The sequence below is a fragment of the Myxocyprinus asiaticus genome, chromosome 30 (assembly GCF_019703515.2).
Source record: "Myxocyprinus asiaticus isolate MX2 ecotype Aquarium Trade chromosome 30, UBuf_Myxa_2, whole genome shotgun sequence".
In the NCBI taxonomy this organism is placed as follows: Eukaryota; Metazoa; Chordata; class Actinopteri; order Cypriniformes; family Catostomidae; genus Myxocyprinus; species Myxocyprinus asiaticus.
Window position 1 is genome coordinate 42,324,914 of NC_059373.1, and position 20,367 is coordinate 42,345,280.

At 37.7% G+C, this 20,367-nt stretch overlaps 1 protein-coding gene across 1 annotated transcript in view; it reads left to right on the plus strand.

The window, feature by feature from the left end:
- LOC127420722 (retinoic acid receptor beta-like) overlaps positions 1-20,367 on the plus strand; it is a 220,973-nt gene that overhangs the window by 65,677 nt on the left and 134,929 nt on the right. The window lies entirely within an intron of this gene.

A 20,367-nucleotide genomic window follows, 5' to 3' on the forward strand; every position in this document is an offset into this window, starting at 1 on the left:
GAGGTCATATAAATATTAAATTGACCTACAATTAAACATGAATAACTTTGTAAGAGAACAGTGAATATACCATCAATCCTCTGAGAAACATTTATCATATTATTTATATTTATTATGGCCCGAAATATTTGGCCATCAGCTGCAATGTATGCTTTCAGATCCAGGGTGCGAGTGCGATGGCTCATCTCGGTGTCGGCGTGATAACCGCTTCCTTGTATGTGGGGACACAGGACAAAGACGGTTCTCTCAAGAAGAAATGAGAAAACAGCGTTAATTCGGCACTTAATGAGAGCAGTTACTTGTAATTGCATCAACATGTTTTTAAGCTCTTAACTATGTTTTTATGTTTCTTAACTAAGTCTCACATACCTCAAGTGCACATACTTATCTCTGTTCATTTCAAGTTGGACATCTTAGGAAAGTAATGATAACTTGCTGTTTTTTTTTTTGTTGTTTTTTTTTAATCAGAGTCAGATCATATTTAACCATTCTGTCGGATTCAGTAAAGAATTTGCTAGAATGACTCAAAATGACAACTGTTTGTGAGTTTTTCTGAACAATTAATTAAATGAACTGAAGATTAATACATTCGTGAACCGGACTGATGCATTTATCATTGTGTGCACAGCAGTTGCGGATCGCACCAAAGGAACGGTTGAGTAAATGACGAGAGAATTTTCATTTTTGGCTGAACTATTCTTTTAAAAGGCACCAATAACATAAACATAAGGTAATATGTTTCTTTTGACCAATTGTGTTCAGATTTGAAGCAGAGGGTCTCTGATTTTTTTTAATTTATACATCAGTCATTACATAAGTGTGTTACTTCACGATTATCGTGTTGCTTAAATCACAAGCAAAAAGTATTATAAAAAAAATAAAAGCATGAAAATAGCAGTACATCGATTCTGTGCTCAACAGTCGCACAATAAAATATTTTAAAATGTCTGTTTTGATAAATAGTCACGGATGTCACATAAATAAATAAATAAAAAGGGTTATGGTTTATATCAGTGGTCACCAAAACCTCGGCTGGGTTCCATTCGGACCGTGAGACATCATGACATTGTCTGACCCATCTCTCCATTTCTGCACTTCAAGTGATCAGCGCGACAAAAAAACAGAGCTGTGTATATCGCATGCGCTTGGGCATAGATAGCACTGATCTTTCAGTGCTGTATCCTTGAATATTTTTCTCTATTACAGAACACGCTTCATTTATACCCTTTCACGCTCAGCACACGTTGTTAGATGTGGCGTCACGTGCAGATTTGCAGATGCGGTTATTTTAACGACAGTAGGCAGCAGCAGAAAAATACAGTGAGCAGCAATATAGATGCTGGCATCTTTCGCTAACACACATTGCAGAAAACAAGAATGAAGCAAAGTGAACTTCATGTGTCTGAAATGAAACCGACCGTTCAGCTAAACCAGGTTTGTGACAGGACAACGTGCTTCCAGAGCGCCTTTAAACAATTACGTTTTTTACGTCTAAAATCGCCTTTATTATGATCAGCATGTTTAAAGCTACAGGACAAGAAAATCCTTGTAAGGGCTAAAATGAGTAAATTACAATAAGCCTAATGTAAATATTATAGATGCCACTTTTTGTGTCATTTGTTAGCATTTAATATATGGTATATTTATACCATATATACATATATTTATATATTTATATTTATTCCACTGTGTATGAAATTTCAAATGGATGTCATGATAGTCTTTAAAACATGAAAATACATACACACTTTTTGCAGTGTGTACAAGCAAGTATGATGTCAGGTGGACCAAATGACAGTTTGGTTCAAGAGATTTACATAAAACACAGAAATGGTTTCAGAAGACATTTATTGCAATGAGTGCATACTTGCAGGCATTTTTAATGCAGTATATAAACACAAAAAACATACAAAACATTAAATATCTGTGACTATTACCTTTAAAACCATTTGAAAATATTTGACACGAGATTTGAAGCTTCAAAGAGCCAATGATCCATGTTAGAGGGCCAACATTTTTTATAGCAGTATTGATTATATGGCCAAAACTTTGTGGATACCTGAACCCCAGCATTCACATGTGCTTGTTAAATATGTAATTTCAAAACCATTTGCCAAACTCGTCCTTTGTCAGATTCACACCAAATTTGGGATATATTTTTGACAGACTCATATGATTTTGAATGTGGCTCATTATGACTAATTGCATTATTTTGTTGAAAACGTAACTTTTTAACTACATGAACAGCAAAGAATTGACAACATAGCATTGCATTATTTGTTCACATTTAAAGTGGTCTAGCTATCCACGATATCTTATATATATGATTAACCCAGCATGTACTACCAAATTTGTATTAAATTGTATTCCTTCTAAATCCTCTTTGACTTTCCTATTGCTCTAGTAAAATGCTGATAGAAGCAAAAAGAGTTTAGCAATGTTTTCTTCTTGTGATTCTTCTGGTTCTTCTGGTTCTTCTTCTACTTCTATTATCATTCTGTTTGATGCTGGGCTGTATGCCTTAATGAAATCCTATTTGTGCAACTGTGGTGAAAATAAGTTTTTCACAAAAACAGCTGTGTCTACAGATTCCACATGATCTACTCTGTCCTTTTTCTCACATGTTCTGGCCATATGTGCTTGGACCCCCATAATCGCGCTTGCGGCATATATATATATATATATATATATATATATATATATATATATATATATATATATATATATATATATATTTGTTTTTACAGAAAAAAATACATTGTTCCTACACAAAGCACAAGAATACTGATAGTACATAATGTGGTGTGGCAAAGCCGTTATTGGCCATTTCAGTCAGGACCACTTCCGTCAAATGAATACTAATATTGGAATTAATACTTTATTGACTTCTGGGTAAACAGCTTTTCTTTATTGTCCACCTATCAATGCAGCCAATCATGGAAGGAGCGAGGAGAGCAGCGAATAAAAGAATATTTTGGTGCCAGATGGGCTGGTTTGAGTAATTCTGTAACTGCTGATCTCCTGGGATTTTCACACACAACAGTCTCTAAAGTTTAGTCAGAATGGTGCGAAAAACAAATTTCAAAGAGCACAGAATAACAGGACAGATGTTGAGATAACTAATTTTCTAAATGCAAACTTGTAATACGACAAGTGGAGCTGGGGATGGAGGAGGGTGTTAAGTGTAGCTTGCATCCATGCAATGAAAAAGCAGCTGATAGAATGAATGAAGGGATAACTTAAAAAAGACCGCTTTGATTGGAGACTGAATTGTATTTGTAAATGTCATGATCAGTTACACGTCAGCTGATTGCAAGCTTGTCTAACGTGACCTGCCTGAACTAACGCTATGCTTGATTTTTGCCCTGATCTTCAATCCTTTAACATTCAAACGTTCCGAAGACACTTGGGAATATAACAGGGTTGGCACAAACCCTGTTTTGAAATACAAATGTATAGATGTGAGAATTATTACAAGGCATGATGAAACTGATTGATACTAACAGAATTTACTCAGTTGTCTTTTCGAATTACTAATAAATTCCAAACTTACTGTGATGGGGTTGAAATTATGTAGCACTGTAAGGTTAGGCTTAAGGGGCTTCCACATGACACGGGATCAGCATCAGTCAGCAGAATGAAGCATCATCATTGCCCCCGGCACCTTATTGCACTTCCGTCAAGCATTGTAATGCAGTGCTCAAAGTCCAAACAATTTGACCCTGTTGACAACTTTGACCTTGTTGCCGCTGACCTTTTGATGTATCAGCCAATGATTACCTGTCTTTGCAATGACAGGTCAGACTTTACACCAAAGTGATTTTGACTCATGTTTGTTCCTCACATATTATGTCTTTAGATTACAAAAGCAACTAGAAATATTTGTTTATTTACTATTTACCTTGTTACCGAGCATCCAGAGACAGTAGATACTGAAATAATTTAAATTCACCAATAACATCCAAAGACCTTATTTATATATATATTTATTAATGCTCTGCAAGGCTGTAACCACATATTAAAGATTATATAAGGGGTATCCACATTTGTTGACCAATAATCTGAATATTAGGGGGAGGTGTGGACCCTCAATATCTGTGGCAGAAATGGCTCTGGTACTTTGAGCATGAGGTTAGAAAATATGATTTCAGCCGTAACCTTGTCAAATGAAATAATGTTAGAAAAACAACAGTTTCTGGAGAATGACTCCTGTACATAGTGCGTGTACATCAGATTTTGAACATCATGCACACTGACACATGTACTATAGATCATCTCCTGTCATCAGACACCATCATCAACCAATCCTGAAAATGTTTCTCTCTCTCTCTCTCTCTCTCTCTCTCTCTATCATACACACACACACACACACACACACACACACACACACACACTGATCTGTCCCACTGACCCACAGCAGCTCCAGGGTGGCTCGACACCAACAACAGATTTAGCAGGTCACTGCTGGAACCAATAGAAATCATGATAAGGGCAGTTCTGTGTTTGTGTTTGCTTCTGTGTTACAGTCCTTTGCTGTGTGTGTTGTTGTGAGTGGGTGATATTTCTTTGTTTATGTTTTGTGAGCTGAGGAACAAAAGCCCTGGTGATGGGGGGATGGGGAGATGAAAGAGATGTGGGGGCTGGGAGAGAGAGAGAGAGAGAGAGAGAGATGTTTGGAGGTGATGTGAGGAAAGAGCTCTGTTGTGCTCTGATAGGCTGTCAAACCTAAAAGTTGGAAAAATAGAAAAACCAAAAGTAAGCAAAAGAAGAGAAGAGCGTTCAGAGAGACATACTGTAGCTTAGAATATAAAATAGGATAGAAATACAAAAAAAGAGGAGAGAGCAAGGTGGATCATGAGAGCGAGTTTTAAACTATAGTGTTTGAGAAAAAAAAAAGGTTGTTTACATGCTGATTTGTCTTATTTATAGCATTCTATTATAGCTGAATAGAAGCACAGTGACCAGAACCTGCTGTTATAAACCCATTGCAGACACAGCTTTCCTTTCCTTTTCCTTTCATTCTCTACTCTTCTCATGTCGTCTTGTCTCTTGTCTCATCTTGTCTCTCCTCTTTCTTTAAGTCTTGTCTCATCTTGCCTCTCTTCATCTTGTTTCATCTCTCCTCTTCTCTCTTTTCATCTTGTCTCGTCTCACCTCTGTTCATCTCATCTCTCCTCTCTCATCTTATTTGATCTTATCCCTTTTCTCATCTCATCTTGTCTTATTTTGTCTCGCCTTGTCTCTCCCCTCCTCCTCTTGTCTCTCCTCTCCTTGTCTAATCTTGTCTCTCCTCTTCTCTCCTCTCATCTCTTCTCATCTCATCTTGTCTTGCTTCGCCTTTCCTCAGTTGTCTTGTCTCTCCTCGTCTCGCCTCACATCTCTTCATCTCTTCTCTCCTCATATTGTCTTGTCTCACCTCTCCTCGTCTCTCCTCTCTTTGCCTTGTCTCTCCTCTCTTATTAAATCTTGTCTCACTTCATCTCGTCTCTCCTCATTTTTTCACCACCACTTGTCTCTCCTCGTCTCATCTCACCTTGCTTTTACTCTCCTCTCTGTCTCATCTCTCCTCTCTTTGTCTCATGTCATCTAGTCTGGTCTCTCATCTCCTCATCTCGTATCATCCTTCCTGTCTTGCCTCCTCTTTTCTTGGCCCCCTCTCCTTGTCTTGTCTCTCCTTTCCTCATCTCTTCTCTCTGTCTTGTTTCTCCTCTTCTCTTCTTTACTCATCTCACATCTCCTCTCACATCTTGTCTTGTCTCACATCTCATCATCTTGTCTCTCTTAGTATTTTCTTGTCTTGTCTCACCTCTCCTCCTCTCTCCTCTCCTTGTTCCAGCTCATCTCGTGCATAATCCTATCCGTCTTATCTCTCCTCACCTCATCTCATCTCTCCTTGTCTCATCTCTCCTCTCCTTGTCTTGTATCATCTCTCTTCATCTCTTCTCTTTTTGTCTGGTCTCTCCTCTTCTCTTCTTTATTCATCTTGTCACTCTTCATCTCATCTTGTCTCATCTCTCTTCATCTTGTCTCTCCTCATTTCATTTCTCCGCTCCTCATTTTGTTTTGCTCAACTCTCCCTTGTCTCTCCCTTTCCTTGTCTCATCTTGTCTCTCATATCCTCTTTGCATCATCTTTCTTCTCCTTTCATCTCCTTTTGTCTCTTTTCTCCTCATTTTTCTCATATCTTCTATCTTTGTCTCATCTCTCTCCTCGTCTCTCCTTGTCTTGTCTTGTCTTGTCTCGCCTTGCCTCTTCTCATCTCTTTTATCTTTGTCTCGTCGCATCTCGTCTCTCCTCTCCTCGGCTCGTCTTATCTCAACTTTCCTCACCTCATCTCATCTTGTCTCTCCTCTTCTCGTCTCACCTTTTCTCTCCTCTCCTTATCTCGTCTTGTCTTGCCTCTCCTCATCTTGTATTGTCTGTCCTCCTTTCGTCTCTTGTTTTCCTCATCTCGTCTCCTTGTGTCTCTTCTCATGTCAGCTTTTCTCTTGTCCTTTCCTCTTGTCTCTTCTAATTTCAAAGTCTGTTTTGCTGTGAGACTTTCAGTTACATATTCATGCCATTTGCTTTTTATTTTCATTGCCTGCAGATAGAGCACAGCACATTCATGACGTCAATGAGTAATCTACACACACATCCACCTCTTTTTTTTCTCATGTGCAAACACTCTCAATTTTTTAGCAACATATTAAAATTTTTGCCCTCATTTTGTAGTCATCAGTTTTGTTTTGTTTTAAATGAAGAAATGGGCAGCATGAGAGGCAACAGCTGCAGTGATGGAGCTTGAGCTGGTGTGGAAAATGCGATTGATTTTCCTGCACCATCCAGGCTAGAATAAGAAATGCCAATACTGGGATTCCACCCGGACTCTCCGGTTCATGTTAAGTTCACTTGTCATTTTCTATAATTCTGATAAAATCAAGATGCTTAACGCTGATGTAGTTATCCAGCAGTGACTGCCTGTGGGCGGGTGATTGAATTACACCGCTGTTTTTGTCCATTAGAGAGAGACAGAGAGAACATACTCGCTTTATGTGCTCTTCTTTAAAAGAGTGACTTTAGAGTTAGCTGAGCTGTTTATTAATAAACTAATTATGAGCGCTCAAGAGCTGGACAGTTCCTAATGATGTTGTGAAATTATATTATGATCGAAGGGTTTCAAACTGTTGTTCCTCGTTTACTGCATTAAATTGTTAAATGTATTAGTACCAGTGCTAAAGTTAAATGTTTAACAGTAAATAATACTGATGATGGGTGGAATTACACTAGAGCTCTGTTCCATAACCTAGTGAACTGCCTACCTAGACAACACTTTAAGGCATCATTGGCATGCTTCCAATGCAAAGGCTTTTCCAAAACATAGGCAGCAACATAATTCTTCATTTTTATGCTTATCAGAAAATTACATCATTAGCTTAGCAATTTGCTATCATCATGCTATTTTCACATCCCATGTGCTTTATATGAGAAGTGCTATTTAAGTGGCATGCAGAGCTGCTGCCTATATAGAGCACTTAAGTTCTATTTCAGTTAGAAAACTGCCTTAGAAGGTGTCTGCAGTAGACAACGAACCTGCTCGCAAGGAACAGAGCTAAAATGTTCTCTGTAGTTAAATGAATATTTCTGGTTTAAGACAAATTAAGCTCAATCAAAAGCATTTGTGGCATAATGACCCAGATTTTTTTCACCTGGTATTAAGATGCATCTAGGATGATCAGTTGACTTGTGGTCAGGCGAGACACATCGCTGTTTACACCTAGTCGCTAAAAGCATTTCCTGTGACCACTTGTGTTCATATTTTGAGGGGAGGATCTCTGATTTCATGACGTCATACATCAATCACTATGTTACTGAGTTACTGCATGATATTAAAGTGCAACCAAGTCAGAAAAAAAAAAAAGGCGTGGCAAAAACCTGCTCGCTGTTTCACCCAGATGCAGCTGAAATTTAAATTTAGGCACAAGGGCAAATTTTCAAGCAAAACTGTCCGTTATTTTAGTGGATTTTCTATATAAACCTGAGCTTCAGATGTGTGTGCTTCTCATAAGTTTCACTGCATGTTGATATCAGACAGACTGAAGAAGATCCATGAAGTACTTGTGCTTGTATATATATATACGCTTTTTCAAATTTTCTGATCAGAAGGTCATTTCCTTTTAAAGCCGCTCTTAATCGGCAAAGTTTACACTCTTGTTTTAGCACAGCAGATGATTGACAGCGCTTTGCTGCTGTCCAGGAAACATTCAGGACGAATTCTATTTACACCTCAAATTCAATGTGGTCACAGGTGTTTTTGATTACCTTCATATGTGTTTTATGTGATCTGATTACAAAACGTTTTAGACCCCATTTAGACCTGTTTTTAAGGCTGACCACTTGTGGTCAGATCACCTGAAACGCATCTAACTAACCAGGTGTAAACAAGGTCAGTGCTGATTATGACAAAAAATTATTTCTACTTGTCCTCCCTTATATTAAAACAATTATAATAAAAATAAAAAAAATAAACAAATCTTGGTTACAGTGAGGCACTTTCAATGGAAGTGAATGGGGCCAATTTTTGAAGAGTTTAAAGGCAGAAATGTGAAGCTTATAATTTTATAAAAGCATTTACATTAATTCTTCTGATAAAACTCATGTATTATTTGAGCTGTAAAGTTCTTTAAATTGTCATTTTTACAGTTATTTTAGGGGTTTGGGGTTTACAGCATTGCATCATCATTGCAACAAAGTTGTAAAATTGGATATAACTTTACACAGAAAAGGTTTATAAATGATTTTATCACACTAAAATCCTGTTAACACACATATTGTTTAGTACAGTATATCTTATGGCTTTACTTTTGAAACAGTATTTTAATGTTTATGGATTGGCCACATTCACTTCGATTGTAAATGCCTCACTATAACCAAGATTTATTTATTTATTTATTTATTTTTAAAGGAGAGAAATGTCTGAATTAATTTTTGTGGTAATTAACATCATGCCACAAATGCTGTCATTTAATTAAGCTTAACTTGTATTGAACCTGGAATATTCCTTCAAATGAACACCAAAAAGCTTTACAAAAGCCATTGTTTGTGCTTTTGTGTTGTCTGTTGTTACTTTCTTTTGTCCGGAGTGAGCCGGACTTTAATTGTGTGAATCCATGGCTTTCTTCTCAATAAATTGTCATTGTAGTGGAGGCATCTTCCTTGATGAGCCGCAATGGAAGGTTTTTCTTGTTCCTTCTCTGATTGCAGGCATGTTACATGTGAAATCAATGGTCACATGATCTGTCATCCACCTATACACCTTTTATGTACACAATGTGCACTAAACACGAACAGTGTTTTCCAACTTCTTTTCGTCTTCTGTACCCCGTATAGCCAATAAATCAGAAATGCTCCAGTATCTCTTCATCTTCGAACACCCCTTTCAACAGCAAACCAAAAATATGTCCCTGTTATACTGGAAGTGGGTTAAGGCATTAAGTACAAAAATATAATTATTTTAAAGGAGCATCCAAAAGTTCTGCCATCACTAAATCACCCTCAGATAGTTTCTAATTACTTTCTTGGTAACACTTTAGATTAAAGTTCCCTTTGTTAAGGGCTTATAAAGGGGTTCATTAATGACCAATAAGTCATACACAAATGCATTATAAATGAGTAATATGCAGATGGGCTGCACAATTAATCATATTTAACCGTGATCACGGTTTCAGCCTCTCACGGTTAATATAAAATAACTGTCTATATGGTATTAGTGAGCTAACAAGCAGAAATTAGAGCCAGGTAAAGTTGCAAATTGTTGTTCATTTTCATTTTTTTCATGGGTTGTGTCTTTGAATGACTGACAAAATCACCTCACTTGTTCTATCAGGCTCTCTTCAGAAGTTCGCCACTGACCAATCACTATTTCACTTTCGAGCACACTCTGAAATACAGAGCCACGTGTTTACGTGTATCGTGTGACTCATATGTGCTTCGCCCTGATCTGTAGTGTTTAACACATACTCCTAACATATATAAGTCTGGTGATATGGTGTTTCGACAGTCTCAGAGCGGTTCTGTGCTCGATATACATGAATTCCATTATGTGTTATATACAGAACGGCTCTGCTTTGTCTGGTTCGTGCACTAACCACATTATATTTAAAGCACTTCAGATTTACTTCAGTTGCACATTTGCATAATTCTAAATATTTTTGGCCATTACAAATTTCTAAACAAATATGAAGAAATGTATTACTATTGTATATTGCAATAATAATAATACTAATTTTAAAAAATTGATCTTTTAAACAGGATTAAAGTGTGAACACCCTACAGAGTAACTCGAGTAACTAGTTTGTAGTTTTATTTTGAGCTAAATAATCATGATTATCATTTTCACCATTGTTGAGCCGCCCTAATATGCAGCTGTAACAACATGAATACTTACATGTCATAAATGCTTAATAAATACATTTATTCATACTTATGTTAATTAAAAACATTAAATGTCTGAATTCATGATTTATGTCACAATGCAACAAAAATATATTTATAATAAAAAGAGGGATTATGTCATTTAGTGTTTCTATTCATGACTGTAATGTCTTGACTCACTTGTGTTGTCTCTTTTCTTGCCACGTTGATGTCAAAAGAATGGTGTTACTGCTTGTCCCAACTTACCTAGTCCTAGTTACCTAAAGTCCTCTGCATAAACACTTTTCAGCTCTTCATTTTCATTCACGGCAGATATCATATAATAATGCCTGATGTGCATTAAACCAAACTCAGTTTCATATACATTTATACATTTTTCATATTTGCCCACCTTACATTAAGATACATTTTAATAGGATACTGAAATTATACAGTTGTTATTAACCATTTATAACATGTTATGTAAACTATTTTCCAGGTATTGCATGAAAGCATTGCATGTTGTTATTAATGCATATCAATTATTTATAATGCATTTGTAAATTAATTATTAGTCATCAATATACTACTTTATAAACCCTTAACAATGGGGGGCATTTATGTAAAGTCTCACTTTCTTTTGCAGAAAACAAATGTTGAAGAATTTTAGAAAATGCCCTGTCCTTTCTTTTTCCATGCAATGCAATGAATAGTAACTGGAGATGTGAAGCCTCCTAAAGTTATTGCTTTATCGCTGAACAAACTAAAATCTGAGTCTTTCTAAGTCCCCCCAGGAATCTACTTAACTACCCCCAGGGGTTAGTGTACCTCTGGTTGGGAATGTACTATAATGTTCCAGGGTAAATAATCAAACACGCAGACGCTCATTACGGTGAGCATGAATGTAGGCAGTGTGTGTGTATACTGTACACAAACACACATCTTATTAAGACACTTAGTGTGAAGTGTAATTACGCCATCTACATCAGCGTGGGAGCCATCACACAAAGTGCTTAAGCCTCTCCATCCAAATGAGTGCCATTTACTGCCTGCTAGTGTGTAATTGGGCTCCTACCAAACACCTGGCAACCGCTGCCCACCATGAGCTTATTTGATTACATGATGCCAACATGATGATGAACTGTTCTCAAAGCACTGCGGTTCTGTTGGGTTGTGTGTGCGGCATTAAATATATAATAAATGCAGTTATGTGTAGGATGTGAAGTCGGCATTGGTATCTGGCCTAGTTTCATTGCATATGGAGTTCTATTGTGACTCATAAAGACGTTTTAATGTGGCCTATTTGACCAAATGTCCTAATCAAACATGTTTTGTACTAAGATTTATATGGTGGCAGTTTAAAAAGCTCTTGCTGAGTCATCAGGAAATGAAAACAGGTTCAAAACATCACTGGGAGCTGTGTCGTATCAAAGCACAGCAACCTTATTTGTTTGGAATTTGTAGAGCCATTCAGCCTGGCAGAGGAATATAAAAAATAAACCAAATAAACTTGTGTCCCACATCTTTCCACTTTGAAATTCTTTCTATCCTCATTTTACATTTTGTTTTAAAAATTTCTCAGGCTTTTCACTGCAATACATGCTTTATATGCTTTATAATTCATCATGATTTGATACTTGCGTACTTGGTCTGCTTACCTTCAATGAATTCTATATTTGAAGACTTTCAGTCTTCTCAATTTATTAGTGCTATTAAAGCCATTTATTTCTGTCCTTGTCAAATGAAAGCAATTGTACAGGTCACTAATACAGCAGGAAGCATTGCCCTGTATTCAGAAATATACAAACTCATTTGTGTAATACTTTTGATACTGTAAACTTTTAAATACATATTTTAAACATTATTTTTTTTTATCTATTTTAATATTAGATAAATATAGAAATTCATATAATATTAAAATATAATATGTAACAAAAATAGTATTATTACTGTATATCTAATAGTATAATATTATTTATTATAGTTGTATATCTTTTATAATAGTTAAATATAATAATATAATATGTGATTTTATTTATTAAGATATTAAATATATTATGTAAACATTATTATTGTCACGTTCTGTCTCCCTCATGTTTTCCATGGACTCTTATTTTGAAGTTTCCCCCTGGACACCATTTCCCATAGTGCACTGCCCTTATCACTACCAGCTGTTCGTCATCGTCCTCACCTGTCTGCCATCCCCTCATTAGTTCTGTTGTGTATAAATACCCTCCTGTGTTGTTCATTCTTTGTCAGTTCTTGTCCGTGTAAAGCTTGTGATGGTTTGTTGATTTTGTTCATGGCACACCACGTTGTCTTTTGTCTTCATCTTCTTCATTAAAGCCTGCATATAGATACATCGCCTCTCTCGCCTCTCCTTCATCATCATCCTCTCCACCACAACTTGTGACAGAAGAACTGACCGACAAGGATGTATCTAGCGGCTGTACGTATCAACCTCCTCAAACAGGGGGAGCGTCCAGTTGAGGATCACGTTCGTGATTTTCTCCATCTAGCAAATTTGGTGAACTATGATGACCATGCTCTGGAGAATTTCTTCTGGGCTGGTCTGAGTAGTGCACTGAAGGAGCTGATGCCTCCGATGGGTCCTCACTGGACGCTCGACAATTACATTGAGGAGGCTCTGAAACTCAGCAGCTCACCATTCTCTCTGGGTACGGAGGATGAGGATCTTGAATAACCTCCCTCAATGGATGCCCTCCAGCCTTCCACGGCTCCTCCCTCGTTGCCTGCCACGGTTAACGAGCCAGTGCCCATGCCTGCCATGGTTAACGAGCCAGTGCCCATGCCTGCCACGTTTACCATCCCAGAGCCTGTAGCCTCGACCGTCCCAGAGCGAGAGCCTGTAGCCTCGACCGTCCCAGAGCGAGAGCCTGTAGCCTTGACCGTCCCAGAGCCTGTAGCCTCATCTGTCCCAGAATCAGAGCCTGTAGCCCCATCTGTCCCAGACCCAGCTCTCGCCAAGTTGGTAAACCTGGACTTTATTCCCACTGTGATCCCCACCCTGACTACCCTTCACCCTCCGCTGGTTCCAGCCAGCATATTGGACACCCTGGTTCTGTCCTGTGCCCTATCCCTTCCTCCTCCGCTGGCTCCACTTAAGACATTCGCTCCTCCTCCTCTTCCCTCTGTTCAGCTGGTTCCCCTCAAGTCACCGGCTAGACCATCGGCACAGTTGACTCCACAAACAAGGGGATCCGTCGACCCTCCGACTTCATCTTGGCCCTCCGAACCCTGGACTCCGCCTTGGCCCTCCAAATGCTGGACTCTGCCTTGGCCCTCCGATCCCTCTTCATCACCTCCACTCTACGTCTCCTTGTCTCCATTGTGGGTCGTCAGCCTATCGGCATCACCGGGGTCCCTCATCTCTCCAGCTCCACCTTGGTCAGTTGGTCACCTGGCTCTGCCTTCGGCTTCACCAGGGACCTCCTTCCATCCGGCTCCGCCTCAGTCCTAAATTTCCCATGGCTCCGCCTCGGTCCTCCGAGCCGTCGGCACTGCCTCGGTCATCCGAGCCTCCGGCTCCGCCCTGGTCATTCGAGCCTTAGGCTATGCTCCGGGCACTAGGATCCCCAGTTCCGCCCCTCGAGCCTCTCACGGCTCCACCTTCCATGACTCCGCCTTCCCCAGCTCTGCATTCCATGGCTCCGTCCCTCAAACCTCTCACGGCTCCACCTTCCACGGCTCCGGCTTCCATGGGTCCGCCCCCAATGTCTTCTACGGATCCACCTTCCACGGCTCCACCCCCAGTGTCTTCTATGACTCCACCTTCCTTGGTTCTGCCTCTCATGACTCAGTCTCCCAGGCCTCTTGACTCTGTCTCAGCTCTGTGGCCACCTCCCAGGCCTCCTGACACTGTCCCAGCCCTGAGGCCGCCCCCCAAACCTCCTGACTCCACCCCTGTCTTTTGGTCACCTGTTTCCTCCTGCCCCTTCATCTTTAGGCACCAGGAGTCGCCTTGTAAGGGGGGGGGGTCACGTTCTGTCTCCCTCATGTTTTCCATGGACTCTTATTTTAAAGTTTCCCCCTGGACTTCATTTCCCATATTGCACTACCCTTATCACTACCAGCTGTTCCTCATCATCCTCACCTGTCTGCCATCCCCTCATTAGTTCTGTTGTGTATAAATTCCCTCCTGTGTTGTTCATTCTTTGTCTGTTCTTGTCTGTGAAAAGCTTGTGATGGTTTGTTGATTTTGTTCATGGCACGCCATGTTGTCTTTTGTCTTCATCTTCTTCATTAAAGCCTGCATATAGATACATCGCCTCTCTCACCTCTCCTTCATCATCATCCTCTCCACCACAACCAGTGACAATTATTTAACATTATTTTATATGGTGTATTTATATATAGTATATTTACTATTTAAATACATAAATGACAAAATGTACATTATATAATTTTATGATCATGTTTAAATAGTTAATATGATATTAAATATATTATTTAAATATGATATAAATTATAATATTTTCTTTACACACACACACACACACACACATATATATATATATATATATATATATTATTAAAAAAATGGAAAGAAGTGGTTAGTGAAGGTCTAATAGTGAAAGTGGAGAAAAACTCACTCAGATTGCAGTTCGGACTAAAGAAATGCCTGAACTCTGTCTGCAGGATCCATGTGAGACCAAACAATTCTTTATGCTTCAGTTTCTGTGCAGGAGATTGAGATCTCAATAAAGCCGCAAGCGCACATACTCTCGGACGCTCTAAAAAAATCACACCAGCTCTGGTCACGCATTATCACTTCAATTACCATCAAACTCTATTTATAAACACAACATGACCCCAGTAGAATCACTGAAGATAGAGAAAACACAGAAAATTTGAATAGAAAAAATAACCTAAATTTCCTGAAGGAGGAGTTTTATCAATTAACGGACTGTTTTTTCTACCTGCAGTCGAGCATCAGAGGGAAAAGTCTTGATCGACTGAAGTGTGTAATTTTATATAAATACTTCCTCCTGTCTCAGCTTAATATGTACAATTATGTATGGAAAGTGTAAATTCCCTGGATAGTGTAAACACTTCAAACCTGTGGCATTATCAATATATTGCTGTTTATTTTGAGTGGCCCAACACAGCAGCAGAGGACATTTCACCTCGAAACTGTTGATGCGTGAACCATGTAATTTCATTTAGCAAAAATGTTGCCACAGTTATATAATTTTCTTTAGATCAGGCTGAAGTTATTCCTTAATCACTGTATTTTTTTACTTCTTAAACATGAGATGTTTTGAGGAATTTTGATACATACCATTAGATTATAATAAAAGTATCATAAATATGATCCATACGACTTGTGCACTATATTCCAAGTCTTGCCACCAAATGCAACACTCCAAGTTTGAAAAAATTGAAAGAGCTGCGGAGGACAGGAAGATTGTCCACGAATAATGGCACATGCTGCGCTGCATCAGAACGTCAGGAGCAATGAAATGATCACCAGCTCTGTAACTGCACTCGAGGGACTCTTGGCAGAGCGGACGCACTGATGCTGCGCAACAATGCCACAAACAGTCTTATCTTGATGGACACATTCATTATCACCTTCTAATTACAGGTGCATGTCCAGGCAGATTGATTACCTGTGCAGGCAGGTGAGTGAAAGTTAGTGTTACAGCGAATGGGACGCGGGGGTCTCAGGGGGGACCTGTGGACAGGTGGGGGGAGGGGGGGTATTTTCCCTTCCTGTGCTGACTCGATCTATTATTCATAAAGAAGAATCTATCTGATGATACTATGACAAGCAATGACCACTGCCTCCAGGGACTACTAGCTAACAAAGTTCTGAAAAATACCATTTTAGTACCATGGTACGATAAAGCAGTAACACAGTGGGTAGTAGCGTAGCCAGAAACTTTTGGGTGGGTGGACAAAGAGAAATTAACTCATATAGGCTACCTTTTTTTAACGTTTACCATATTTTCGGAAATAAAGAATTTAGGTCACACCAGGTCAAAATCGCATTGTTTAGAGAAAAAAAAATAAAAACACTTATACTGTAAGTTACATCTCTGTATAATTCACACTGACAGAATTGCATTCGGCAGGCATTAGGAACCAGGAGCAGCTGCCTGATTTACCTTCAGCCGCTCAGCAGCATGTCAACATGTGCTTCTTGTAAATTACAGTTCCTCAGGATATGCATCTTATCACTACATACACTGCTCTTGGACATTAAGCTGCAATAATGGACATAAAACTGAAAGTTTACATGAGGTAAGGTCTAAAATAAATAAATGTAATTACTGGTCTGCTTGTCAGTCAAACTCCAGCAGCATCAAGTCTGTTTTATTGCATCATATCTAATAATCATTCAGTAAAGTCTTAGAAACAACTGAGAAATCCAATTCATATTTTTTTCTTGTATCTGTCTGTGTTGTCATTACAGCTGTAAGAGTTGAAAATTAACTGGGTTTCCCTGTGACAGTTTCACTTACAGATCCATGGGTCAGACTGAACTCCTCCACTGGTCGTGTGTTTGACACCATTGATGTAGATGTACTGTATAATCAGCGGACACAGTAACACATGGGTGAGCCTAAATTTCCAATGGTTGTTTCTGGCCCACCCAGGCCCACCTGTGGCTACACCAGTGACAGTACGTCTGTTCCAAAACCTTGTGAGCTGCTACCGGAGGCAGCATTTTAAGACAATATAGGCACGCTCTAGATGTGAAGGTGCATTAATTTTGCTGTCTATGAAGATACCTAATTTTGGCTTAATTAAAAAGAATGGCTAAAAAAGTAGCATCATATGTATTCTTCCACGGGAAGGCAATCCCAGGATGAACCCAAGATGATGGACAAAGCAAGAGAGATTTATATTATAAATGTATGTATTTATAATCCACTTACTGAATACTGAAAAGTATTGATAAGAAATTATTTAAAAAATATATTGTGCCTTAAAGGAATAGTTCCCTCCAAAATGAAAATTCTCTCATCATTTATTCACCCTCATGCCATCCCAGATGTGTATGGCTTTCTTCTGCAGAACACAAATGAAGATTTTTAGAAGAATATTGCAGTCCATAGGTCCATACAATGCAAGTGAATGGTGACCAAAACGATGAAGCTCCAAAAAGCACTTAAAGGCAGCATAAAAGTAATCCATAGGACTCCAGTGTTTTAATCCATATCTTCAGAAGTGATATGATAGGTGTGGATGAGAAACAGATAATATTTAAGTCTTTTACCATTAATTCTCCTCCTTGCCCAGTAGGTGGCGATATGCATGAAGAAAACAAATTTTCAAAAACAAAAGAAGAATGTAAAAGTAAAGTGGAAGTGGAGAGTTATTGTAAAAATTACTTAAATATTGATCTTAAATGTGTGTATGCTATACTGTATATTTATGCTCATTGGAGCATTGTGTCAGTCCTTTTGCGTTTCCTATATTGAAATCAATTGTAAATCAAGCCTCACATTGCATGTAGGGTTGCCAACTGTCCCATATTAGCCAGGAACTATCTAGGCCCTCCAACCCCCCACCGCAAGCGCCCCCCTTTTGTTATATTATGTTAGTTTACTTCTGTTCAAAATAATTCTCATGCATATCTTCACACCATGCTCTTACTAATTGCTTTGGTTAGTCACAATCTAAAGTGCCTGTGGTACGATGTTTCTGAAACGGTTGCTGTTGTGTCTCTGGACATCAGCTGTGTTTGATGATGAAGCTCTGAGCAGCACATGTGGGATGGAGCAGAAGCTAATGGGACATTTGGACAGACATGGAGGGTGTTTAACTCCCCATGCTCTCCACACCTCTTCAACACACACATTCAGAGACCAATATAATAGGCCATGCACTGAAATTACAGTACAGCAATGTGCTCTAAGACACTAACACTTGTGCACAGAAACATACGTTAGTACTCAAAATAGTTTTGGCCTGGATTTAATCATAAAAACAAAAGTAACACATATACATCAGTTAATCACTGAAAGTACTTGTGTTACACTTGACATTAATTTTCCCTTTGCTAAGGATTTATAAAGGGGTTAATTAATAAGTAGTAATTCATTTACAAATGCATTATAAATCATTGATATGAGTTTATAACAACATGCATAATAAAGGTTACTTTCATGCAATCCCTGCCAAATAGTGAGCCATTTTTCCTCACATGTTATGAATGCTTAATAACACTAATTCAACATTAGTAACCTATGAAAATGCACCTTAATGTAAAGTGGACACATATGAAGCATTTATTGAGGACTGCCAACTTTGGAAACCTATGTACTGTACATAAAGTTCAGTATGGTTTGTTTATTTTATGATATATACTGTGAATGAGCATGAAGAGCTGAAAAGTGTTTTTGCAGAGGACTTTAGGTTACTAGGACTAGTTAAGTTGGCACAGCACTCGGAGTAGCACCATTCTTTTGACATCAGCATAACAAGAAAATTGATAACAGAGTTAAGACATTACAGGCATTAATATAAACACAAAATTTCACAATCCCTTCTTTTAATCTCACTATAATAGTCTGTATTTGCTGTATTGTGACATAAATCATGAATGTTTTGATTATTACAAGTATGGATAAGTGTATTTATTAAGCATTTATAACATCTAAGTTTAAATGCTCATTACTATGCAAGTATTGCATGAAAGTCACCTTTTATTTATAGTGTAATAACTGCATATTAATGATTTAGATTTATAGTACATTTGTAAATGACTTATTAGTAATTAATTAACCCTTTTTTAAACCCTTAAAGGAATAGTTCACCCAAAAATGAAAATTCTCTTATTTACACACCATCATGATATCCCAGATGTGTATGACTTTATTTCTTCAGCAGGACACATCTGAAGAAAAATAGAAAAATATCTCAGCTCAGTAGGTCCTCTAAAATCACAGACAGTCAGCATAAATGTTATCCATACGACACCAGCTGTTAAATTAATGTCTTCTAAAGTGACACGACATATATGTTCTTATGAAGAACAAAGTCATACACACCTGGGATATCATTAAGGTGAGTAAATAATGAGAGAATTTTCATTTTTGTGTGAACTATCCCTTTAACAAAGGGAACATTCATGTGAACTGTTACCACTAGTATGTTGTGGTTTTTTGTATTTATTTCTGTATTTTTATTTTTTTTATGTTTGTTCAATTATAATTGTTTTTTTTTTTTTTTTTTTTGTTTGTTTGTTTTTTTTTTTTGAGCCATTTTGATAATTTTAGTAATTAAAAGTGTCACAATTAAAAGAAAAGAAAATCTTCTTTTGGGATTGTTAAAAAAGAATTACAATAAAGAGGAAATAGAATATATCTTTAAAGGCAATGCAAAAAAAAAAAAAAATTGACTATATTTCCCCCCATTTATATACAGTAAGATGCATAGTCCACAAGGCCCTTATATGTCTGATGTTATATAACATTTGAAAATACTGCATTATTTAGAACACCTGCACTGCAGCAGCAGCACAACACAAGCACACCACTGAAGCAAGTTCATTTTCATAAATCAACACGTTTGATTGTAGATCTTAATATGTTAAGCTACAAAAACCTTGTAAAAGTATTGCAGTATATAAATATAATATATAATGAATTATTTCATGTATGTTATACTTGAAGTTGTTATTATTACCATTATTTTGTCAAACACTCAGACCTTTCTCACTATACTATACTATGTATAGGCTACACTTATAGGTTTACTATCTGTAAACATTTATTTACGGAGCTGCATATATATATATATATATATATATATATATATATATATATATATATATATATATATATATATATATATTATACTGATCTTATTTATTTTATTTATTATATGGTGTGGTGTTTGTTTAATGTCTTGTGCTGTTATTGTACTGTTGTGTGATGTCTATGTTTTTTTTTTTTTTTAATGCAATGAGAATTTAGCGTGTAGAGTTTGTTTGTTATGTTA